The sequence below is a fragment of the Megascapheus bottae genome, unplaced genomic scaffold (assembly GCF_031878675.1).
Source record: "Megascapheus bottae isolate mThoBot1 unplaced genomic scaffold, mThoBot2.hap1 HAP1_SCAFFOLD_50, whole genome shotgun sequence".
Taxonomy (NCBI): Eukaryota; Metazoa; Chordata; class Mammalia; order Rodentia; family Geomyidae; genus Megascapheus; species Megascapheus bottae.
Genome location: NW_028327837.1, coordinates 1,085,272 through 1,112,477, shown reverse-complemented (window position 1 = coordinate 1,112,477; position 27,206 = coordinate 1,085,272). Strand labels below are relative to the sequence as shown.

The 27,206-nt window shown below is 39.2% G+C and overlaps 1 protein-coding gene across 1 annotated transcript in view; it reads right to left on the bottom strand.

Annotated features, from left to right (window-relative positions):
* Positions 1-20,159, bottom strand: part of LOC150039046 (serine-rich coiled-coil domain-containing protein 2-like) — a 41,063-nt gene extending 20,904 nt beyond the window's left edge. Inside the window, exon 1 of the mRNA XM_090328037.1 lies at positions 20,021-20,159. The gene's annotated coding sequence lies outside the window, so the exon portion shown is untranslated. The remainder of the gene's footprint in view (positions 1-20,020) is intronic.
* Positions 20,160-27,206: the final 7,047 nt, after the last annotated feature.

Below are 27,206 nucleotides of genomic sequence, written 5' to 3'. Positions count from 1 at the left end.
AGGGTGAGCACTGTAAGAGGCTTCTTGTAATCTGTAGTCTCTCATAAGTATTTATTTCAACTCCAGTCTCTGGAATGTCCTGCGTTTTAATCTCTATCAGACTGTTGAGTAACAGGTTCCTTTTCAGCCCCATATTTTCTTTTCTCATATAATATACAATAATAACTCTTACCATAAAGACTTACTACATGAATTAGCAAGTTCATGTGACATCTGCTAGAAATAGTTTCTCCTACATGCTCAGACAATATAACTAGAGATTCTTCAGAATAATAATCATCCCATTACTTTCTTCTTAAACTCATGTCTTCCTGTGTTCCACTTTCTCTACTACAGAGAACTCCATGAGGACAAGGAACACAAAATATTTACAATTTTTTCTATTCCTAAAGACTATTTCAATACAGAAAAGGAATCAATGGCAATAAAAGCCATTGAAGAAATAAAGACTACTGGAAATTTTAAATATGCTTGGATATAGTTTTAATAAAAGCTATGTTTTGATCTTGAACACTACAGTATTCAGGAAGTCCTTTAATTCAGCAGTAAATAAGACATAACATGTAGGAGTAGCAGATAAATGAAAATGTCTATAAATTCTTACTCAATCCCCAAATTTTGTTTACTTCAATAACACAAGTACTATAATTTTATAAAACATGATTAATGAAGCTATCATCAGTGGTGTATGCCTTTAGTCCTAGCTACTTTGGAAACTGAGATGAGGTAGACAACAGACAGTTCATATCACCTCAAGTAAAAAAATATATATAGGAGACTCCATTGCCATGGAAGGAACCTAGATAAGGTAGCACACATCTCCCACATCTGTCATCCTAACAAGAACAGGAAGTCTAAAATAGGCAATCACAACTCAGGCATGTGCCCAATTAGGAAGTAAGACCCTGTCTGAAAAACCACTGAAAACCAGGGTGAAGATCACTAAGCAATATCTCACCAGCCTAGAAAGCATGAAGCCCTGCGTTCAAACCTGGTATTGCCAGGGGAAAGGGGACAGACACAGACACACACACACACACACACACACACACACACACACACACACACACAGAGTAAAATGGTATTTGGGGCTAAATCTAGATCTCAGCCATACCTTATGATCGAAGTACAGTATAGTTAACTGATACAAGAAACATCTCAATGACAAGAAATCACACATCATATTTCAGACAGAACTTTGTTCTCTATTTTCAAAGAACTGTTAAGTAAAATTATGTAAGAAAGAAAAGAACATCTAACTTGGTAAACAAATTAAAAATCAATCAACTTACTGAGAAAGGTAGTTTTTCAAAAAACTACTGTATTTGAAATTGAAATTTTCATAAAGTACTCCAAAAACTATAAGGTAGAAAACAATTATATGGTAACACTTAAAAATGTCCAAGTACCAAATGCCAAAACCTAAAAAGGTTTCAAAAACTGCTCCTGAGCTACAAAATTATTAAAACCTAGATGAGTCCCCAGTTGATCCTCATTTACCACTCAGAAAGGATGGAATTCAGAAATTCAAATCCAAACATAATGCAATCTTGTCAGGTTCAGTTGTCACTGAAATCTCTTAGGAATAATTTCCTGATCCATTTCATTCTTGGTAATGAGGTCTGCTTGAGGTTTATTTCATGTTGCCCCTTGCATGCAAGAAGGCTTCCGGATACTTGGAATCTCCAAGTATGCTTCCCAAAGCTATTGCTCTGAACTCATCATTAGAGTTGCCATCTGAGAAACAGCAAGTAGCCATAAATTCTTGGCAGTGGTGAGTACAGACTAGCCATCCTCTCCAGACCTCTCCAATTTGAAATAGGAGACAACAGACTAGACTGTTTCTTATCTTACTCAGCTGGGTACTTTGACCATATCTTGGCTGCCAATTCTCCTAACTCCACTTAGACCCCTCCAAGTGATGGAATACAACGCATGTGGCAATATGCAAGTATTCTCAAAGCTATCCTACTCTCTCCATTACCTTTGGTAAATGTAGAACTTTCATCTTTGATTAGTATTCTAGTACAAACTGTTTTAATTCCTTGTCTTCTTTTTGTTCTCCTTGACCCATTCTTTATATTTCCCATAATTAATGTTGAAAATTACAATATATATTGTTAAAATATATATTGTATAATATAATATTGTATAATACTGAAAATTACAATATATATATCTGATGAATATCTATAACTCTTCTACTTACAAGCCTTTGTGGATCATTTCCCCAGTATAAATTGCCTTAAAACAATGCAAACAACAGCAGCTGGTATCTGCTGAGCACCTGTGGGTCAGGAATATGCCTTAGTTGCTTCATTTAAACCTCACAGTCCTACAATGTTGTAATTTTGTTAGTGACATTTTGCAAATTTAAGAAAACTGAACCTTGGAGAAAGCTTATCACCTTCTAAAACACACAGCTAAAGTAAAGGTAGCAAACTTTCCAAATCTGGTTTGGTATTCCTTTTTAGCTGCTCCTTGCAACCACTATGCAATTATGCCTGTCTTCGAACTATACCAAAGCGCCAAAGGACCCCTGACAATACTCTGTCCTTTCAAAACTGCTGACCATACTACACATTCCTCCCTTGGGTCAAAATGCCATTCATCTATGCTGGTCCACTTCGGCAATTCTTGTGAGAAGGCCATAGATATCAAAATAAAATACACATCCTCAGTCTCAGTCTCAGAATTTCCAAGGTAACATCCAGATGGAAGTCTATTGCCATATTCATAAACACATAAATTCCTCAGAGTGAGTAAAAATGAAGAGCAATGTAACAGCAAGAGGTAGGGGGAAAAACCCACATTGAAAGCTTTTGCAAATTATTCACAAAACATAAATCCAACTATTCTGAAACAAGAACTAAAGCATTTAGAATATAAAGGATTTTTTTTATTGTTTATTTTTTGTTTTTCAGAAAAGGTTTTTTTCTATGTAACTCGAACTGGCCTTAAAATCTAGATCTTCCCTTTTACCTCAGCCTCCAGCATGCTGGAATAGTAAGTGTGCTCTACCAAGTATGTGCCAACATGCTCATTTTTTTTTTTTTGTCAGTCGTGGGACTTGAACTCTGGGCCTGGGCGCTGTCCCTGAGCTCTTCAGCTCAAGGTTAGCGCCCTATCCCTGGAGCCACAGCACCACTTCTAAACATGCTCAATTTTTAAGGTATTTTATTCTGCAATATTGTATTCTAAGTGCCATAAATCAGTAATACTTAGCAAACCAAGAGACATTTTTGGAAGCCAAAGACCTCATCTACAAATATATAGGTTTAAAAAACAATTTTTAAAACCCAAATGCTTGCTCTTACAAAGCATGTTAGATGATGTAGAGTTACAGTGATTATATTACCACATCTTAAGTTTCAGTAACATGCAACAATAATGAGTCTCCCTTGAATACCAATCATCATCTCTTCAAAGTACAACTCAAATATATTTGCTCAAAATTACCCTCACTAAAACGCAGGCTTTTGCCTATTCACATTATCAAGATTTTTCTGTGCTTAATTACTCTTTTACTGGTATTTGAACATTAAATGCAAAATGTTATTTGCAAATCTTTAATATCATTGAGAAAATGCCTTATAAAATTATTTCTAGATTCTTTCTCCCAACTAGATCTCTGTTTCCACATTTCTTCTGTTTTTTTTCCTGTAATCATAACAAATAATATTCCTAATTCTTATGTTTCTTGCAAAAAAAATTATAGCAATGTGTCCAACAGAGATACTTTGGCAATCAATGTTAATAGATAAAGAAGTATTAATACAATAAAACTATTAGACCCGGGTTCCAGTATTATATTCTAAGACAGTCAAACTAGCATATGCATTTCCTGATATATATTATATAGGATGCCAAGATCAGGCAGAAGACTTTTATGGAGGACATTAGACATAGCCTGAGAAAATGGAAAAGGTATAGATCAAAAAACAACAACAATAAACTGGAGCCAGGCACCAGTGGCTAATGCATATAATCCTAGCTACTCAGGAAATTGAGATCTGAGGATCGAGGTTCAAAGCCAGCCCAGGCACAAAAAGTCCATGAGACTCTTATCTCCAATTAACCATTGGAAAACTGGAAATAGCCTGAGCTGAAGAGCTCAGAGACAGTGCCCAGGCCCAGAGTTCAAGCCCCACAACCAGAGGATGGGAGGAACTGTATAACTAATGAAAAATACAATAGTAGAATGAATATTATGTTGATTCCAGAATTACAATTTTGCTGAGTTACTGGTATCACCATTAATCACTACAGAAAAATGAAGTGAACACATGAGAAGTCAGTAAAGACAACTGAGAATAATGAGTATCAAAACAAAACAGAACAGCTATGTCTCAGAAGGAAAAGGAAAAGGAAAAGAAGGTGTCAGTAATATGGACACAATCATCTAAAAGGCTCATAGTTAACAAACTATGACAAGGACAAATACAATTTAATACTAAGCAGAGAAAGCAAAACTTTGAGAAAAGGAAAATAAACGGAGGTTTAAAAAAAGGAACAGGAGGGCTAGGAGCATGGCCTAGTGGTAGAGTGCTTGCCTAGCATGCATGAAGCCCTAGGTTTAATTCCTTGGTAACACATAAACACAAAAAGCCAGAAGTAGAGCTGTGGCTCAAGTGGTAGTGTGCTAACCTTGAGGAAAAGCCCAAGGACATTGATCAGACCATGAGTTCAAGTCCCAGGACTGGCAATAAATAAATAAATAAATAAATAAATAAAGCTAGGCATATAGTGCCTCACGCCGGTAATCCTAGATACTCAAGAGGCTGAGATCTGAGGATCATAGTTCAAAGCCAACCCAGGCACTAAAGAACATGAGACTCTTATCTCCAATTATAATCACTAAAAAAGGGGAAGTAGGGCTGCAGCTCAAGGGGTAGGGTGGTAACCTTGGGCTGAAGAGCTCAGGGACAGCGCCCAGGCCTAGAGTTCAAGCCCCATGACCCACAAAAAATAAATAAATGGAAGATGGTAAAGAGTATTATTATATTATAGTAACAGAATTATCCTGTAGTAGAGAAGGTATCTTCCATATATCCTTTAACTTTACTTTTGTAATAATATTAATATATTAACTAATTAATTATACATTAATATTTCATTAATATATATCCATGATAAGACTAGATCTTTGTTCATCAATGGAGATAACTAGTAAACTGGGACACTCCTCCGGCCCAGAAGCCTGGGACATCCCCTGACAGCCTCTGCATGGTGGCTGGTCTCCAAAAGGATCAAGGTTTGATTAAAGGACTGGACTTCCAGTTCCACCCACAATACCTCCAGGGAGGTGATAGGGGCTAAAGGTTAAGCTAATCACCAGTGGCCAGTCATCTGCCATAATACTCTCCCTCCCCTGGCAAAAAAAAAAAAAAAAAACAGGTTACAGAGCTGCTACATTGCTGAATAGGAGGTCCCTGATGGGAGAGCTGGCCAGATGGGATAACATTTCTTTCACCAGCTATTTATTCGCCTACATCCTAGACATCTATTATAATAAATTGTTAAACATAAGTAAAAGGTTCCCCTAAGCTCTGTGAGCAAATTAACTGAATCCAAGGAGGGGTTTCTATGAGCCATGATTTGTGGCAAGTCAGTCATAAGCTCAGGTCATAACATGGAATTTGCAAATGGCATCTTTGTGAAGGGCAGTCTTGCAGAACCAAGCCTTGATCCTGTAGGATCTTACACTAAGTCTAGGTATACAATGTCAGACTTGAGAGAAATCACAGGAGATTCATCTGCTATAAGAGGGTTGTGTTGGGAGGCAAGAAAGAAAACCACTTTAACTTTTCTTTCCTGTCTTCTAATGATGCTCTGAATATGCCACTATTACTGTACTTACTATGCTCAGCAAGCAGTATCATAATCATCTATGTCTTATACACTTTCCTTAGTCTGCCTCTCACAAGTACTATCAACTCAGCACCACAGGAAATCGTTTGAAAAAAATTTAATTGTATTTTATTGTCGGAGTAACATATAGAAAGATTACAGTTACATTTGTCAGGTAGTGGGTACATTACTTCTTAAACATTTATATCCCTTCTCCTGTTTTCGTCCCACTTTCCCTCACCCCGCCCCCTCCCAATCATCTTGTTTTTTCTGAATCATAGAATTAAGTAACTGATTAGATATAGAAATGAGACCAAAAAAAGACTACCAAAAAACTTACGATAAACACTAATGGAAAAGTTAGGAAGGGAATCAAGTTTAAGGAATGAGGGATAAAACATGCTTGTTTTAGAATAGAGAAAGTCTAAAAGACAAAATCCTAATAGAAATATCCAAGAGAAAAAAAGACGCCAGGTAACAGCAGCTTACATCTGTAAGCAGCTACTAAGGAAGCTGAAATCTGAAAACTGTGGTTTGAAGCCAGTCAGGTCGGGAAGGTCCATAAGACTCTTATTTCCAATTAAACACCAAAAAAAACAAGAAGTGGAACTGTAGCTCTGCGGAAGAATACTCGCCTTGAGCAAAGAAGCTCAGAGAGGGGCCAGGAATTTGTCCTAGTGATAAGACCGCTTGCCTAGCATTCATGAAGATCTGGGTTCAATTCCTCAGTACCACATATATAGAAAAAAGCTGAAAATGGTGCTGTGGTTCCAGTGGTAGAGCTCTAGCCTTGGGAAAGCCCAGACAGTGCTCAGGCCCTGAGTACAAGGCCCACAAGTGACAAAAAGAAAGAAAGAAAGAAAGAAAGAGAGAGAGAGAGAGAGAGAGAGAGAGAGAGAGAGAGAGAGAGAGAGAGAGAGAGAGAGAGAGAGAAAGAGAGAGAGAGAGAGAAAGAGAGAGAGAAAGAGAGATAGGAAGCAAGCTCGCTCAAGGACAGGGACAGTGCCCAGACCTTGAGGTTTCAAGCCCCTGTACCAGCAACAAAAACAACACAGAGAGACACTAAGACAGAGAGAGATTCAAAAAAAAAAAGGAACCAGAGATTTAGGAAATACAGTAAAATTATCAACTATATCATGTACTAACAACAGTAAATATTTAACAAAATATTAACTGCTTAAGATTCACTGGGGTATAAATGCCTTTAAGAATATTATTTGAGATGCTTGTGTATCTTGTGCAAGCTAAATGATATAAATACTCAACTAAATACTTCAGTCAAAACCAGGTCAACAGTGAGTACTTGTTTTACGCAATTATTTATTCAACAAAAACTTACTGAGTTACTTTACGTTGGAGGTAAAAAAGATGAGTCATGAAAACCAAGAGAGTAGAATATAGCTAATAATTCAGTTCTTATAAACTGTACAATGTTACAGGAAGACAGGTAACAAAATATGATGAAGAACAGGTAGAAGAGGCAAAACAAAAATATGCTTGGTGTATTTCCTAGAAGAGCAAACAAACACATATACTGAGCTCTTAAGGAGACAAAATGATGTAATGAGATAAGATGACAAATGATAGGTCTAGGGAAGAAAAAGAAATCGAGGTGCAATAGAGGTACATGCATAGACATGTCCAGTTTCTAATCTTCATGGAACCAAGACAGAAGACAAGGGCAGGACATTCATGGAGCACTGTGTCATGAGCAATCTGACCTTTATCCTGTACTTTCAGTGTACCTTAAAATCCTTGACAAAGTACTCTACATTCCTTGTCTGGGAATGTATGGGCAGGAGGTAGGTGAGAGGTTAAGAAGGGAGTGAGGGGGCCAAACTTCTAAAAACAAGTAGAAGCCACAGAGGAATTTTACAATGATAATAGGACACACCAGATTCCGAAATTCAAAGATCAAGAACATGGATCAGTGGCTAGTGAAAAAAAAAAAAAGTGGAGAATGAGGATTAAAATGCTTCACAGTAAAATACTGACAATAACCATAATTACAGTAAGCCTCAAGTATATTAGGGGGGAAAAAAGCAGCCATTTATTTATACTTTTTATTTTATACTTTACTTTTTATTTCTTATTTTATACTTCATTTATATGTCTGTTTTTTGAGTATTTTTTCTTTACTAAGAAGTTATTGTATAGTAAAAGTATGCTACCAGATTGTCATATCATAATTTAGAATCCACAAAAGGCCAAACACTGTGAAAAACAGCTGAGAACAGTAACAACATGTTATTTAACTCCTTTCCTAATAACTCATTAAAAGTATGACTACCTAAGCCAAGGTGGATAGCTCACTCAAATAATTCTAGCTACTCATGAAGATCAGGAAATTTAAAGATCAGAAAGAAAAAAAAAAAAAGCTTGAGTTCCTATCTGAAAAATAACCTAGAGCAAAACAGGCTAGCAGTATGACTCAGGAGAAGAATGCTTGCCCAGCCAAGTGCAAAGCTCTGAGTTCAAACCTGTAAAAACTATAATTTTGAACTAATGAAAATTCAACCAATCTCTAAAAAGTATGGGAGAGAAGTGTTCTTCAACATGTTTCCCCACTAGCCACGGTCTTTATCTAAAAGAGCAAGGGGAATACTTGGGATATATGTGATAATAATGGACACTGGGTGCATAGATTAGGTTGAAACTTAGTTTCATCTCTGTTTCAAAGAAATTGCTCTTATAATTTTATTAACCTTAAATAATTTGTGGTATATATACAAATATACTAGAAAAATACCTTGTGCCCTCCAACTACCACTCTGTTTCTCAGTTTCACTGTAGAGCACAGTCCTGGAAAGAATTGTCTCTAGTGTCAATCCCAATTCAGTTTCAAACCAATTTCAATCAAATTTTAGATATAACTTGTTAACCTCACCAACAATTTTCATATCACTAGATATAACAATCTGGTGTAAGCTGATCACTCCTTCTTTCCTAAAACATTTGTTTTTCTGAGTTTCATGGATAATGTTTACTTTTACTTCTCCTGCATGGGGTGTTTCTTTCTATGCCTCTTTGTTCCTTTTTCTCTCCCTCTTTCACACTCCAAACCAGAGAAGTCCTCAGATGTCTGTGCCCACATTCACTTTGTAAACTATCTTAATCCATTTCCCTAGTACTAACTGCTACCTGTCAGTCACCTACCTCCAGCCATCGCAGACCTCTGCCCTGAAATGCAGACTCGTGTGTACTCAGCTACCTACACAACATCTTTACTTGAATTGCTAACTTGGCAAAACTAAAACTGAACTCATTATTTCTCCCTGAAACCTGCTTCTTCTGCAGTCTTACTCATCTCAGTAAATGTCAACTCCATTCTTCCAGTTTTTCAGGCCACATCCAATCCGCCATCAAATTGTTGGCTCTGCTTTCAAGATGCATACAAAATAGGAGTGCTTTTCCCAGCTCCTGGCCAAAATCAATATCATTATCTAACCAGGATTAGTGATGCAGCTTGCTAAATGCTCTCATTATGCCTGACACCTGACATTATATATATAGCAACCCAGAGGACCATTTAAATTAAGTCAAGTATTACACCAGTAATTCCAACTACTTTGGAAGCTGAGACTAGAAGGATCAAAGTTCGAAGCCAGTCTTGGCAGTAAATGTTCATGAGACACCATCTTTCTTGAAGCTTGGCACAGTGGCCCACACTGATCACCCCAAGCAACTTAAGAGGCTGTTTAGGAAGATCATGGTTCTAAGCTCACCCAGGAATAAAAGTCCACCTGGATCCTTTCCCTGGAGGAAAGCTGGATGAGATGATGCACACCTGTTATCCCAGCAACAGGGGAATCCTAAAGTTAAAGACAGTGGATCATGGATCATATAAGAAGCAAAAATCTTATCCGAAAAATAGAAAAACAGGGCTGTAGGCATGGATAAGCACCAACCTAACAAGCATGAGGCCCTCCCTGAGTTCAAATCCCAGTATCCCATTAAAAAAAAAGTCAAAATGGGGGCCGGGAGTCTGGCCTAGAGGTTAAAGTGCTTGCCTAGCATGCATGAAGACCCGGGTTCGATTCCTCGGTACCACATACATAGTAAAAAGCCGGAAGTGGTGCTGAGGCTCAAGTGGTAGAGCTCTAGCCTTGAGAAAGTCCAAGGACAGTGCTCAGGCCCTGAGCTCAAGCCCAGGACTGGCAAAAAAAAAAAAAAAGTCAAAATGTTCAGTAGCTGTGCCCCTGCAGAATGAAACACCAAGTTCTTACTGATCCACACAGTCATATTTGCTTGACCCTTTCCACACCAACTCAATCTGTATGTGACTTCACTGTTACTACCCCTCTTCAGTGTTTCCACTGAGACAGTATCTGTCACCCTAAGAATAGATTAAGCATGCTTCAGACAGGCTACTGGCATCCCTGGTCTATCTTTATGCAATGCTCTCTCCCCCAATATCAGCACTGATCACACTCTTTCACTTCAAATAGCAGTTCTCACAGAAGTCTTTCCTAATGATCTAGTAGTATAATGTACAACAGCAGCATCTCCTTCCCATGCCCTCTCTGCCTTATTCCACTGAGATACCACATAGATATTTATTTTTTGTATCTTTTCATCTGACTGTAAGCTCAAATAAACAGATAATTTGTTCTGGTCACTGCAAAACAAATTCTAGGAGCATTCACCCCTCTTTAAGTGAATCAGAGAAAGAGGAAACTCCAGACTTGTGATCTGGTCTCAAAGCCAAGACTGAGGGAACTTTTAGTGCAGAATTCACAAGTCCTGGAGAAACTGACTAGAAGACAATAATCACATTGATCACGACAATAATCAAGCACACGACTCTACTAACAATAATGAGCAAGTACTAACAAGTCCATACCAAGAAGAACAGAATACTGAGGAACATAAAGAAGACAATGACAACGACGACGACGACGACGAGATGGCCATCCTTGCCATCCAACCCCCTGAAAACAAACAGCACCTGGATACTTCCTGTAACCTGGCCTACCAGCTCAGATCAAACTAGTGTCGTGATCATTCTTAATAGCTATTATGAAAAGCTCTTGCTTTTCTGAGCTATGGTCTGAGGAAACTGTAACTCCTAACCCAACCACTGGTTGCCAAGACATAATGTTCAGAGAAAGCTCTCAAATTTCCCAAAAGCACTCAAGCTGTAACCAAATATCATTAATATAATGACAACAATTCAAAGAACCTTCTGGTGTCTTCTGCTCTTTGCTGTCCCTAGTGTATATACTAGCAGCTCAATAAACAAAAACTGTAATATCCTGGTGAGAGAAGATTTAGATGGATGTGGTGGTTGGGGGAGAGAGACAGAAAATTTAAGGTAATATTTTTTCACGTTTCATTATAAAAGAGTGGTATAATAGTGGGGAAGAGATATTCACTTTATCACCTTAGCTACTAAGATATGCCCAGACACCAAAACTGAAATCATATACCAAACAGCCTGTGACAGCCAGTATTCCTTAGCTAAAGAGCCATGTTCTACTTCCCCCATCCCTATATTCAGAACTCAAGATGTGGGATAGGATACCATGACAAGTAAAATGGTTTGCAGCAATGATAGAGGTAGGTGGATGATAATAACTACAGAAAGGAAAAGAACAAGGTTAATATCAGGAGGATCATAGTTCAAAGCCAGCCTGGACAAAAAGTTAGCAAGACCTCATATCAATAAATAAACCAGAGAAGAAGAGGAATAGGTAGGAAGATCTTATGATTGCAGGCCAGACAGCCTTGGGCAAAAACCATGACCCTAGCTGAATAAAAACCTGGAGGTAGGGCTTAAATAAAGCACTTGCCTAACAAGCACAGGGTCCCAAGTTCAAATCCTAAAATTAAAATTAAAAATGAAGTTAGGAACTAATCATAAAAAATAAAACCATCTTCTATACATTTTATATAATTATAAAAATCATACGAAGAAAAAAAGAGACTTCATTATTTGGAGTAATCTGTGGCCTTATTAGGACCAACAATTCCTAGAGATGATCTAACTATATTCAATAAACTATAAATTAACACAGAAAACACAAAGAAAAACTTCATGACAAACCCTCTGAAAGGCAGATAAGTAACTGAGACTAATATAAGCCACTCATCAGAGAAAAATGGAAAACTCTGAGATAACTCATCACATTCTCTGGTCAATTCTCTTATAAATTAGAAATGTTTTGACTGGCTGATCTCAATCAACTGAGTCATTCTCCAGCATCAGCACCCTTGCACATGGAAGTTTGACGCCATGGCTCAGGCCTGTAATCCTAGCTACTCAGGAGGCTGAGATCTGAGGATGGCAGTTCAAAACCAGCCCTGGCACTAAAGTCAGTAACATTCTTATCTCCACAATTAACCACCAGAAAACTAGAAGTAGCACTGTGGCTCCAGGGGTAGGGTGGTAGCCTTGAGCTGAAGAGCTCAGGGACATCACCCAATCCCCAGAGTTCAAGTCCCACAACCCACAAAAAAAAAAAGTTAGAAACCAAGAGACAGGAAGCTACAGGGTTGGAGGTGTCAGTTAATATAGAAACACAACTTACCTCTGAACAACCCCAGCCTTCAGCTTGTCACTTGATCTGTACCAACCACACCTTATTTCTAGCCTGAGTTAACAATCTATGTGCTTACTTTTGTGTTAATATCTCCTTTGGGGCTTCAGCAATGATGGCTCGCCCCTCCCGCAAAGCTGTCATGTTCTAGAACTCTCTTCTCTCCCACCCACTCTTTGATTTAGTGATTCAGTACTTCTCAGATTAATCTGCCCTCTTCCTATCATGTCATCCTATATGCACTTACACCTTCCATTCAGTCCCTAGCACTGACAAGCACACAATCCAACAGGGATTAGATGCATGTCTAGATTAAGCACAATTCATCACAGTCACTCAAATTAAAGAAATATAATAAACTATTATTAAAACACATTTGTCTTCACCAGCTCATTCATTTCTTCTGCCCAACACTCTGCCTTCCCATTCTCTTATAAATTGGTTAAGCAGTCCCATATCTACACAAAATAACCCCTGATCTCCACGTCCACCTCAAAATTCAGACTCCATTTCTCATAAAATCTATGTGAAAAACTTCCTGTAAGAAATTCAATGCAATCTATTTCCACCTAGTCACATTAACCATATCTCTAGCCGATAAAACATCATCTTTGCTTTGAAACATCTAAATCTTTCAGAATGTCTTACAGAGAAAATCCAGACCCTTAGGCCCAACAATAAGAATTATATAGGTTTGGCTGACACTATGGTTCATGCCTGTAATCCTAACTACTCAGTAGACTGAGATGTGAGGATTCAGGTTCAAAGCAGCCTGCACTAAAGAACCTGAGACTCTTATCTACAATTAATCTGTAGAAAATAGGAAGTAGGACTGTAGTTCAAGGGGTAGGGCTGTGGCTCAATGGGTAAGGTGGTAGCCTTGAGCTCAAGAGCTCAGGGACAGCACCCAGGCTTGGAATCACACCATTTAAAAGCAGTGTGAACTTCGGTTCCCCTGCTTACAAGCTATGTTAACTTTAGCGGATCATTTTATATCTCTGTTTTCTCATCCACCAAAAATGAGGATTTGGAAAAAAAAAAAAAAGAGGGGACCCAGCAAATCCACTGTTGGGCATTTATCCAACAGGCCACAAACAAGGCCACATTAAGCTACCAGCACAACCAAGGTCACTGAAGCATTATTTACCACAGCCAAGATATGGCATCAACACAGATGCCCCTTAGCACATGAATGAATCAAGAAAATGTGATACACACAGATGCACGCACATACATACACACACACAGAAAATTCTATACTTCCATCGGAAAGAATGAAATTGTACCATTTGTAAGGAATTGGAAAGGTTTGGGGGGAAAATGATATTAAGTGAAGTAAGCCAGACCTAAAGAAACATAGGCTGCATGGTTTCCCTCATTTTCTGCAACTAGAAAATACCTATAAATCTACAAGTAAACACACTGGATGGTAAAAGACACTTGGACATGATAAATGATACAGGACTCTGGACATTCACAAAGGAGGATAATCTCAGAAGAGGATCACAAAGGTCCAATAGATATGAGCATATGATCATATAAAATGATGATCATAGAAATGAACTTCAAGAAATGGAAACAGGAGGCTTTAGGTTGTTTTGCTTGTTTGTTTTTCCCTCCTTTGTCACTGCTTTTGATTTCTGTACCTTTCAACTTATATAAATTTACCTATTTGGGAGAGGGTAAGGGGGAGCACAGAAATTATGGGACCAAGGGTAAACAAATTCAGCAGAGAACACTCACTAGATACTAGGTTAAAAATGAACTACATAATTTGTAGGGAAGAGGAATCTGTATGGGAAAACTGGGAGGATATGTGATACTATTCAAAAGAAATGTACTCATTACCTAAGTTAGGTAACTGTCATCACCCTGTACATGACCTTCACTATAAAATAAAATTTTGAAATTACAAAGTTAAAACTACCTTCTGAATGGCTATGCGCAAGAGAAAACTTCATGCTAAGTATCAGCACGCTGATGCTGGCAATGATTATCATAGGCTATCTCATCTGTCTAAAATAGATCACTCCCTCAATGGAGAAAGTGACCAAGGTTATGTTTCATGTATTTTAGAATGATTAACAACTAAGAAATAAATCAGAAATAACCTGGTTAACCTTGAGCCAACATAAAAATCTTTAATACAACTACTTCATAAACATTTTATTCAAAGGATACAGAAAAGTGAACAAATGCAATCGTGTTATTCAGTATACACTAGGGGAAAATGGCCTATGTAACTTATGGGCAGGGATGAGAGGGAGACCTAGGGAAAAGTAAAGAAAGGGGTGACATTGTCCAAAAAAAAGAGAAATGCACTTAATTACCTGACTTATGAAATGGCAGCCCCTCTGTGTAACACCTTAATAATAACAATAAAATTATTATTTTTAAATTTAGTTTATCTAGAAATTACCATAATTTCTTTTTAAAAGCAAGGGTCTATTCTTTTTTAAAATTTGTCATTTGTTTCCCATTCAGTTTCAAAACTTACTGACAAGAATGGTGGCTTATATCTATAATCCTCGTTACTCAGGCAGCTGAGTCCTAAGGGTCAAAGGTTAAAGTCAGCCAGAACAAAGAGTCTGTGAGACTTTCATTTCCAGTTAACCAGCAAAAAGTCAGAAGTGGAGATGGGGCTCAAACAGTAGAATCCCAGCCTTAAGTGGAAAAAGCTAAGAGAGAGTTGCAAGGCCCTGAATTCAAGCCCACATAACAGTATTTAAAAAAAAAATCAAAATAGTTTCTTTTTGTATTACAAGATCTACATATTCAAAGTTCACTTCACTGTACACAATCTACTAAAGATGCATACACATAACAAAGCAAATTCTAATGTTCAATAAAAGCATGCATCAAATGAAGGAATTCTCACCCTCACAATCAAAATCCCAAAATTCCCAATTTCTTTTCTTTTGTATGTTTGTGTATGTCAGTCTTGGGGCTTCAACTCAGAGCCTTGGCATTGTCTGTGAGCTTCTGTGCACAAAGTTAGTACTCTACCACTTGAACCACAACTCCACTTCTGGCATTTTTAGTAGTTTCTTTGGAGATAAAAGAATAGCCGCCTGAGTAGCTTAAATAGCAAGTATAAGCCACCAGCTCCTAGCCTCAAAAAAAAATCACAATTTTTAAAATTCATTTTTATTGTTTTTTTGTTTGTTTGTTCCAGTCTTAGGACTTGAAATCAGGGCCTGAGCAATGTTCCTGGGCGTCTTTGTGCTCAAAGCTAGCATTCTACCACCTAAGCCACAGTGCCACTACTGGTTTTCTTGTCAATAAGACTCTCACAGGGACATTTCTGCCCTATCTGCTTTAAACTTCGATTCTCAGCTCTCGGCCTCCTGAGTAACTAGGATTACAGTTATGAGCCGCCTTTGCCCACCTAAAATCACAAGTTTTAAGTCAGTGATTCCAAAACAAAAATATTACAAAGTTTTCTATGCTAAAAAACAAAAATGATGCAGACCAGAAATGCTTTTCAAAATATAAGTATTTATATTAATATTAATGAGGATTGGTGAAAAGATTTCAATGTTTTGGCAAAGGATAAATAATTCATACAGAGCAGAAAATAAAGTTTAAAAATACTGCAGTTGTTTTTCTATCATTGATTCTTTTATCATTTCAAAAAGACAAAACTCTTAAAAAACCAAAAAGGCTATAAAAAGTATGAAAGACCCCCCAGCTAAACTCTATTGGAAGCAGACAAAAATACCTCTCAAAAGTATATTTGACAGCATCTTTTGAAGCTGACAAAACCTTCACACCCTATGACCTTGTAATCCCTTCCCTTAGCCTTTAATCTAAAGAAAAGAAATAAATGATGACCATATGGTTGAACACTAGCTGAAGAATGTTAAGTTTACTACTGAATCAGTAGAGACAAAAAGGGATGAAATGTCTGGACAAGACTCAGTGGGGATATTTTAGTAAGCTAAGGTTTAGAGAGGTCTAAAAGGCAAGTATACATAATAAATGCAAGACATACAAAACGGTAAGCAACCTGAAATATCTAAATATTAAGAAAGTGACTCAACTGACAGTAACAGTGAGCTGTTGAAAGATAAAAATACAAAATCCCATTATGTTTAAGTTCCATTATAAAATCATACCAATGCAACAAAAAAGAAAAAGAAAAATTAAGCTTATTTTGACTTGACTTGTTTGACTATTACATCATTTGCTAACTAAAAAGCCTGTTGGAATCGATCAGGCCCACTCCATTAAGTATATATTTCAAAATTGGCTTTTCAGAGGCATAAAACCACAATCATCAATTTATTCCCTTAAAAAACCTATCACATAGGAGTAATCAGAGAGGCTACCCTCATGTAATTTTAGCATGTTACTAGCCAGCTGTAACCTTACTATACTAAATTCTCATTTTACCATCAAAACATAACTGTCTGCAGGATCTCCCTCCATATGGCAACCGAAGCCAGTTGTTATGGGGCATCTGGAGAGAACGCTCAAACACTGAAGTTAAAACTACATGGCTGAGAAGAATAGTGATGATTTGGTTTCTCCTGGATCCCTGAGGAGTTATCATGTTTCTCAACCGCTCACTCACGGGCTCCATATCCCCAGAAATGGCAGCTAACAATTCAAAGAGAAAGCAAGCAGGAGCACATTCATTTTCCATGAGAAAAAAAAAAAACAAAACAGTGAAGTCCTCATTTCTTCCACTACATCATGAAATACAAAAAAAAAAAAAAAAAGGCATGAGGTCAAGAGATCAAGAGATGTGGGATAGAAGGCGACTCATGTAACCTCAGACTTTTCAGAGGTTACCTGCTCGATGGCAATATTTAAAATGAGCTAAAGAAATCATTCATTCTTCCAAGTTCAGTAACTATTATCACAACATACCCCTTTCCGGATACACACCTGATTCTCTCAAGTCTCCACTCACATGGTAAAACAATGATTGAGATCTCCAAGTAGGAGATGGAAAGCAAAGATGAAATACAAAGATGATCCAAAGACTTGGATAACATTCTTGCTGTGTTCCTTTATACCCACATGACCTTGGGCAAATTTGCTGCACTTCAAAGTAACGTTCCAGAACCAATGAAACAGCGATCTTTACTGGATCTATCCCTCTGACTGCTACATCATAAAAATGGATTAGCTGGGAGATTTTGTTTTTGTTCTAAATAGAATTTCATAAATAACCACCAACTATTTTTACTTAATCTTGGATATTCAAAAATACCTTCTACAGCAAGGCACCAGTGACTCACGCCTGTAATCCTAGCTACTCAGGAGGCTGAGAGCTGAGGATCCATCCAGGTTTGAAGCCAGCCTGGGAGGAAAGTCTGTGAGATTCTCAGTTTCAATTAAGCAACAACAACAACAAAAAAGACTGGAAGTGGAACTGTGACTCGAGTGGTAGCAAAACAAAACAAAACAACAACAACAACAAAAAAAAAACCTCAAAAACACAATCCAGAACCAGCACAACAAAACAAAGACAAAAACCTTCTACAGTATCTTTCTTAAGTTGTATGATATTGAAGTAATCTAACCTATTTTTCCTATCTTAAATCTGTATGTGAGCCTGGAACTATTCCTGAAAAATATATTCAGTAAATAGCTGAGCACCTGTACCACACAACAGCATGTGCCAGAATAGCAAACTCCAGAAGAAACTCAAAAGCCTGGCATGGAAGCAAATAATTAACTACCAGTTTGCAAAATGTCAACTGCAGAATGTACCTAAACTACTGGATCAGTAACTGGACAAGAAAGACTCAGGGGTAGTATTTCAGTAAAGTTGTGAAGAACATGTTAGTTATTACTGGAAGGAAAAGAATTCTCAACAGAGGAAATTAAGTAAAACCACAAAGGAAGATGTTATTTTTTCAAATGACAAATCATTTTATCTGAAGACAGGCCTAAAGTAGAAGATAATTCTAGAACAGAGACAAGAACCAGAAATAGCATAAACCTGGATTTTTAGAGACTACATATGAAGAGTCACTGACATGAAATCAAAGCCCTCTTCTTTCCTCGTCCAGTAAAGCAAAATACTAATTGTGAAATGACAGAAAAAAATAATTTCAATGAAAAGTTCTTGCTCTCAGAACATTAACACTTACTTAATATGACATAATAACCTAGCACTGAAGTAAGATGGTATAATATGGCTGAGGACTGAAAAAGGTATGCATTTTAAGCTAAAGATAATCAAAAATCAGTGTTGCTGAGAGCACTAAAAAAAAAACCACTAAACCAAACCAGATACTGATTCACCTGGAATCCTAGCTATTCAGGACACTGAGATGTGAGAAGAATGATTAGAAGCCAACCAGAGTAGACAAGTCCATGAGATTAGAATCTCCAATTAACCAGCTGAAGAGCTGTAGTTAATGTGGTTGAGCAGTAGCCTTGAGAGAAAAAGCTAAGGGATAGTACCCACGCACTGAGTTCAAGCCCCAGCACCAGTACCAAAAAAGAAAAAAAGAAAGAAAAAACACCAAATAAGAAAAGAGCAAAGAGCTTTTATTTAAGGGAGGCAAGCAATAAATCCAATGAGAAGACTGTGTGACTTCAGGCAAACCATCAAGCCAATGTTTACCTGTCATGCTTGGTTTACAGATTGTAAGACATTTTGTATCTTTTGTGGAATAGCAGCTAATCTCTCTAAAAGCCAAAAGGATGATGCATATGTATACATCTACATGTACATACACATAACATGTGTGCATGTGTAGTATGTATGTACTAAATGGTCAAACGTATTTCACCAAATATGCATGGCCAAGTGAATACATGCCACTCGTATTTTAATGTTCAAAGGAAATGGCATGCCCTTTCGAAGGGTCTAATTTGCAGAGTCCTGTTCTCTCTCAAGACGGTGAGGCGTTCCAATCCGGGACCGGGAACACTCAGTGCATCTTTTAATCCTCACACTGCTTAAGGCCTAGCGGAGGAACGGCAACCCTAATTGGCTAACGTAGCCTACAGAGATGAATTGGCAATTATTGAAATCCAAACTCAGGCTTAGCCACCCGGCCGTGAGCACCTCAAAGGGGGGCATTCCTCCTTTCCTCTCGGTTAAGAAAATAGGTGCAGTTTTTTATTAGTAGTATTATGTTTGAATGCCCCCCAAATAGCCCAGATCCAGAGAGAAAAGGAATGAGCATCCAAACACAGCCACGGTGTGGGGATGCACCGAAGTTTTGTTTTGGATTTTTGTTTTTAATCTCCAGAGGTGTTTTAGGGCGTGTCTTTGTTTTTAAAAATAAAAATAAATACAAGCTCGCTCCTTGAGGGCCCCCCGCTACTTCCCCCCCCAACCCTCAAGAGCATCCTGACTGGGAAATCACTGTGCCCCTCAGCTTCGCCCCGATTTCCCCTCGGAGGAAGGGAGGGAGGCGGCGCCCCGGCGACCCCAGGCCCCCAGCCCGCCGGGGCAGCGGCGTCCGGCCTCCCCGCTCCACGCCCGCCCGTGTCAGGCGGATCTGCGGGCGCCCGAGGGGGTCGGCAGGAAGGGCCGCAAGCCCTCGGACGTCCGCGCCTCGGCCCGGCCCCACCCCGGACCGCGCCCCCCGCCCCAGTCCCGGGCTGCCGCGGGCGCCCGCCTCGACCCCGGCGCCCGCCCGCACCCGGCTCCCGCTCACCCTGCGGAGGTCGCGCTGCCTCCTCCACCGCGGCCTCGGCTGAAGTTCGCCCAGAGAAGCGACCTTCGGACGCAAAGGATAGAAAGTGAAGCCAGGGGAGGGCCCCGCCCGTCACGTCCCGGTCAGCTCTGCCGCCGGAGCCGGAGCAGCCTGCATCGCGTCTGCGGCCTGAGGAAGCGCCGGACTCCTCAGCACCGCGCCCCCTCCCTCGCTCGGCGCCCGCCGGGACTCCGCCCTCCGGAGGGGGGGCCCCTGCGCAACGCGCGCGCGCAGCCCCGCCCCCCGGGGCGCAGAGCGCAGGCGCGAACTTCACAGCGCGGGGTCCCGCCCCTGCCGCCCGAACCTAGCCGCCAGCTGCCCTGTGGCCCCGCCCCGCCGTCCTCTGGCTCCGCCCCGGCTCCGCGTCCCACCTGCTCCAACTCACCTTGGCCCTTCTGTCCTCTGACTCAGGGCTTCGCCAGGCCCAGTCACGGATGCTGTTCCTGCGACAGACTTCATCTCCAGATGGCCTCATGGACTAACGTTTGCTGATTGACTGTGGACCAAACCTGTCACCTCCCAGCTCAGACTGAAAAGTTGGGAGTGGGCTGAACCCTGGGAATAGAGCGTGAAGCGGCTCCTGGTCCTTTTTGGTTCTCAAGTCCACAGCTCTTCCCCTTGCCCCTACACGCTCTGGACCATACGTATCCTACCAGTCACACTGGAACACTAAATCTGGCTAAGAATACACCCTCATTCCTCCCTTCGTGCTACACCCATGACCCTCAGTGTTAAGATCCCATACATCTGAATTTCTTTCTGCCAGGGACCAAGTCCTAGTTCCTTTGAGAACTGCTGCTATCCCTCCTTCCTTCCTTTCTAGATGGTTGGACCAATCCTGAGAATCTTTACCCTGCAAAGCTTAGGATCTGGCCTGCTGCTGATGCACTAGATCTGTCCTTCCACTGAACTAGTCAGGCTGAAGCCTGTGCTGGTCCCAACAGCAAAACTACAATAAATAACATTAAAAGAAAAGCTTTTGAAAAATACCCTCTTCTGTGTCTACAGACCAGTAACACTCCATGGAGAAAGAAAGGAGAACAATGTATGATTTATAAAATCACATTGCATGTAATAATATATCTATATTTATTTGTGTACTTTAGGGTTTAAATGTTTCATTATCTTTAAGTACTTGTACAAAGGGGCTTCGATTCAACACGTCAGTTTATGAGCACAATGCATCTTGATCAGTGTCACCCTTTCTATGCTCTCCCCATCTCTTCCAACCCTACCCCTCCCCTCAAGTTACCTGATTTCTACTTTCATATATATACATAGAATATCATGATTCAATTATTCTACCTTTCAGCTCTCTATTAATCTATATCTTTATATTTGGTCAACTGAAAACAGTACTTTTTAATCAAAAGTCAAATATTAACATAATTTATTTCTTGATGAGGTTGTGTGTTTAAAACATTGAGAAACTCTATCTATAATTTTTAATAAATAATTCTAAGTGGCATTCTAAATGTACATTCTTAGGCTCTATATCTATTTAGCATCCAAACTAAAGTCCTGGAATAACTTTTACACCTGTCTTGCTGTTTACCTTTTGTGGGCATGTGAAAATCTTTAGTCCAAAACTACTCAACTACCCCCTGTATCTAACTTTCACATACCAAGCCAATATTTCCCCTGCTCTAAATCATCCACATTCGCTCCACAATTTCTCTCTGGATGGAGATCATTAGAAAAGCAGACAGTGTAGGACCTCTTCAACACACCCCTCACATACTCCATTCCACAGATGTAGTTGCTAAAATGTGCTTTAGGGGTTAAGCCATGAGCTAAATTGAGAAATGTGAAAAGGAATGGTCCTCTCAGCTTGTCCCTGGGAGTTAGGTAAGATGCTACATCCTCAACATAGGGGCATCTGGAAAGAAGTACCTCTCAAGTTGCCTAAACCAAGAAGACTTTTGTTTTTCTAAACTGCTGATTTGTTGTCTTGTGACTCCTGAATGCTTGAGGTGATTAGGGGTTCTGGTTTTTTTTGGCATTGTGATGTACTAAGTCACCCTTCCCTTCCTCTTCTACAAAGGTAGGAATGCTTCCTTCAATTGATTATTCCTATTCACCTTTTGTTCTTTTCCTGACATTCTCCTCTCCTTGAATGTCATCCTGTCACCATCAGTCATTGCTTCACTGTGTACCCTGGTGCTTTAATCCAGAGGATGACCTTGATGGCATGAAATGTCCAATAGTATTGATACATTTTTGTTGCTATTGTTTGGTTGTTTTGATTTTGTGCCAATATTGGGGCTTGAACTCAGGGCCTCATTTTGAATGTGCTTTTCCCTCGCAGCTGGGGGCCTTACCACTGAAATCACACCTGCATGTGTGGCTTTTTGCTGGTTAATTGAAGATAGGCTTTGAACTTCCTGAGGAGCTAGGATTATAGGCACTAACCACTGATAAAGCAGTGATTGGTTTTTTATTACATACATTTTTCTTTGAACTGGACACACGCTAAAGCAGTGCAGAGCCACATGAAGAAGTATCAAATTTAGTTAGGATGAAATACAAGACAGAACTTTTATTGGGATTTCTGTGAGAAAGGAAAACAGGAGAGGGTTGACACCTTAGAATTGGCTGGTTTAAATAAGATCAGAGGCCTTGAGGCTATATAAACGTTCTCTAGTTATCTGATAGCTGGCTCTGGGTAATTTAGAGCAGGGGAAATATTGACTTGGTATATTAAAGTTAGATTCCGAGGGTAGTTGAGTAGCTTTGGATTGACTGGAGATTTTCACATGCCTACAAAAGGTAGATGGCAAGACAGGTGTAAAAATTGTCACAGGACATTAATTTGGATGTTAAATAGAAACATAACCTAAGAAAGTATATTTGAATGTCACTTAGAATTACTTATTTTTAAATATATATACAAATACATATATATGCATAATATTTGTGTATATATGTATATACATGCATGCATATGCATATATATATATTATGACCCATGAGGGTCTGAAGTTTGTGTATGACTGGGATTAAGGATAGGAAGGCAGACCAACTGGGCACTGGTGGCTCATGCCTGTAATTCTAGCCAGTCTGGAGGCTGAGATCTAAGGATTTCTGTTCAAAGCAAACTCCATTTAACTGCCAAAGAAAGCTGGAAGTGGAGCTGTGGCTCAAGTGGTAGAGCACTGGCTTTGAGCAAGAAAGCTCAAGGACAGCACCCAGGCCCTGAGTTCAAGCCCAGGACTGCCATAAAACAAAAAGCAGTCCAAGCTGAGCAGTAGTTTGAAATAACACAGATTTCTGGATCCCAAATCCAGATTTTCAAATTCAGTAGCCCTATGATTAAGCCTAGGAATTTACATTACTAATAAATTTCTATTTCTAACAAAGCTTCCCTTTTTGAAAAACACTACACTAGAGATATCTTTTTAAAGTATTATTTTTGGGGGGTGGGCCTGTCCCAAGGCTTACTTTCAGGGCTTGAGTATAGCCCCTTAGCTTCTTGCTCAAGGGTAGCACTCACCATGGTGCCTTCAAATACTGGGTAGCAGCTGAAGGCATGACTCCTGACCTTAGGCTGGAGCAATAGACTGAAGATAAAAAGCCCAGACGTGGATAATATAAAAGTGCCATACCAGGGGCAGGTGCCAGTGACTCACACCTGTAACCCTAGCTACTCAGGAGGCTAAGATCTGAGGATTGCACTTTGAAGCCATCTTTGACTTTTATCACCAATAAAACCACGAAAAAGTCAGCAGTAGAACTATGGCTCAAATGAGAGTTCCAGCTTTGAGCAGAAAAGTTTAGGGACCTGCACACACATGCGCACACACACACACACACACACACACACACAATAACAACAACAAAAACAAAATGATAACATTCATTTAGTTATCAACACTTTAAAAATTATAAATTTCACATAAACCCCATATCCTCAATTTTCTCCTATTTGCTATAGTAGCATCAGGCCCTTCTGTCTAGCTCCATCATTTGCTTACATGGTCTGTTGCACCCTGCTACAGAGGCTCAAGAGACTCTCTAGTTTCTAAAGGTTAAGCTTTGACTTTCGAGAGAGTCCACATTGAATTCATGTTTTCTTCCCATAAGAGAAAGGCAAATTAACCCCACAGGATTATGATCCTGATATGCATTAGATCCCTATTAGAGTACTTTGTTATTTTACTTTCTATTTTGGGTGTGAAATTCCTTTATATTTCTGTTTCTATTTTTATTGTGCCACATATTTCAGGTAGTTAATTTTCCTATGGCAACTACTTTGGTTGTATCACAGATCACACATCAAGAAATTCTTCAATTTTTAGGGGGGAAATCTCTTTAATTCAAAAAGTTGTTAATACAATGTTTTTAAGTCTCCATGAAAACTGAATTTTCAAATTAAAAAATTTCTATCAATTTTAACATGTTGCCTTATAATTAAAGAATGTTATTTGAATATTTCTGTTCTTTAGAAGGTCTTGAAGTTTTCTTAATGGCCTGTTAAGTAGTCAAGTTTCATGAATATCCCATGTTTACATGAAAAGAAGGTAAACATATATGACATGTAAACATTATGATGTTTATATATGGGCTAATTTCCATACATGATTCAAAATTGTTTTGTAGAGTGTGTTAGTTTTCTTTTCCGATTTAACAGAAGGCCAAACTCCAAGACCCAGAGGGAAATCTCACAAAGATGCACGCAAAAAGACCTAAAAAAAAAGTAGAAACAAGAAGAAAAACTACTGTCACACACTCCTCTCCTCCAAAGCTATAAATAATACGTTCAAAGCCAGGAATAAAATTGAACCCCTGAAACAAGAATAGATGTCATAAAAAGAAACGTTCTCAAAAGAATCCTTGGAAATGAAAAAGTTACATCAGTGGTGAAACTCAGTAAAAGCAATGGCAAATAAAGATGAAGTCTCCAATTTGGATATATGAGGAGGGGAAGATCTGAGAATATGATGCAAAAACAATGGATTTATCTGAAAGCTTTCAAGAGTCCTAGGGACCTAAGCAGTCCTAGCTGGCAGGTAGGTTGTGAGGAGGATTCCTGATGGGAAAGGATTTCACACAGGAGGCTAGGTAAGCAAGACTTGCATTCTGTGCCTGGCCTGCTCTGTGGAGCTGCCTCTTCCTCCTATACTACCATTCTCTGGTCTGCTATCCATCCTAGGCATGATGCCAGAGTGGCTATGGTCCCCTCTTCCTATTCAGATCTACTCCAGGCTGCATACATACCATAAATGAGACCACCCAAGGGCTAGGCTATGTTACAGGTCCTAGGCTTTTATCCTTCTTATATTCTACTCCCTACCATTTCTTAAGGTTCTAGATCTAAATCTGTCCAGTAAGTAGTCTCTGACAAAGCTCTACAAAGAGACCAGGTACCTGTGACTCATTCCTATAATCTTAGTTATTCAGGAGGCCGAGATCTGAGAATCTCAGTGTGGAGCCAGCCTGACAGATAAATCCCTGAGAATCTTATCTCTGGATAAGAAAGCTATATGCAGTGTGAAATCATGAGACCCTGAGTTCAAACTCCAGACAGAAAAGAAAAAAGAAAAAACTTCTCAAAGAGGAGTTGAAGTTGCCAGCAATTTTATAAATAAAACCAATTGTTTTATTTATAAGCGGAGGTAGGTCTACTAGTGCCAGTACATGGAAACACAAAGGACTGCTTCTTCCTGTGGGGAGAGAGGAAATACCTTGATTTCTCCTGTTCCTGAGGAGGAATCAAAGGCTACTTATTAAGGCAGCCAAGGTTGCACTTCATGCTTGTGTAACAAAAGCAATAGATATTTATGTACTGACACGAAAAACTGCCAGAAACCCTCTCAAAGTGAAAACCACATCTCACCGTGCTGGAAAAGAGTGTGCAGTTAAGCCTGCCCATCTAACTTGTGATCTTGGCTCTACCAGTTTCCACTTAAGCTCTTCGAGACTTGGGCAAGTTACTTTATTTGTCTGTTACCCAGTTTTCACAATTACAGATGGGTAATAAATGAGATTGCTCTGTGTAGTCAATGAGTTAAAAATATGAGTCCTGAGAATAAGGCCTGTCCTGTAGGAACTGCTAAATCCTAACTAAATATCATTAAAATTACTCCTACTGAAAATTATGAGAGGTAATGAAATAACTAGACATTCTTATTATAGCATACTTCTATCACTGTAGAGAAATTAACATGTGATGATGATATAAATGTATTTGCATTATTGTTCAGCTATTAGCAGATGTGTTCATTTTTTATGTTCCCTATAACAAAGCACCGCAAGATGAATAGTTTAAACAACAAATAAACATTTTTTCATGAGTTTAGAGAAGTCTGCCAGCAAGGGGCAGTAGGACTGGAATCCTTCTGAAGTCTTTGTCTTTGGCTATGATGTTGGCACCTCTCTGTGTCTTTACATGGTATTCATTTGGTGTGTGTTTGTATTCAAATCCCTTTTGTGTTTATAAGGATATCAGTTATATGGGATTGTGGTCAATGCTAAAGATCTTGTCTTAATGTTGTTTGCTTGCTTGCTTGCTTTTTTTTTCCCCCAGTGATTGAACTCCGGGCTTTCTAGGCAAGGGTTCTTATTACTTGACCCCTGCCTCCAGTCCCTTTCCATATTGGTATTAGTGAAACCAAGTTTTTAACACCTCATGCCCCAAATCCAGGAGTCCTGAGTTAGATCTGGTTACTCACCTTCATATGCTAAATAAAAAGAGCAGAGAAAGAAGACTTATTACATGGCAGGCACAGTACAGACACTGGCTTCAGGTTAAATAGGGAGAATTGGGGGCTGGGGATGAGAAAGGTATGCACAGTTAAAAGCAGTTCCAAGACACAGATATGGCCTGGTTGACCATTAGCTCAGTCTTTGTCCTTGGAGGAGTTCCAGAGAAGTTATCACCCTAACTACTGGAATGGAACAGGATTGAAATGGTCTCCTGGATTTTTTTCAACTGTTTGCTTTAAGATAATAGGAAGAAGATGTTGCTTGTTTGAGGGAGGTTTGTCTTCCACATAAGACTGATAATCTGCGAATCTTTCCTGGAGACCATGATGATTACAAAGTTACTACAGTAGAGAAAAGCTCAGAACAAAGGACACAGGTTTAGTTGGAAGACTTTTAAGTTGCCTCTTGGCTTGGCAGGATTTTTTTTTATTTTTATTTTATT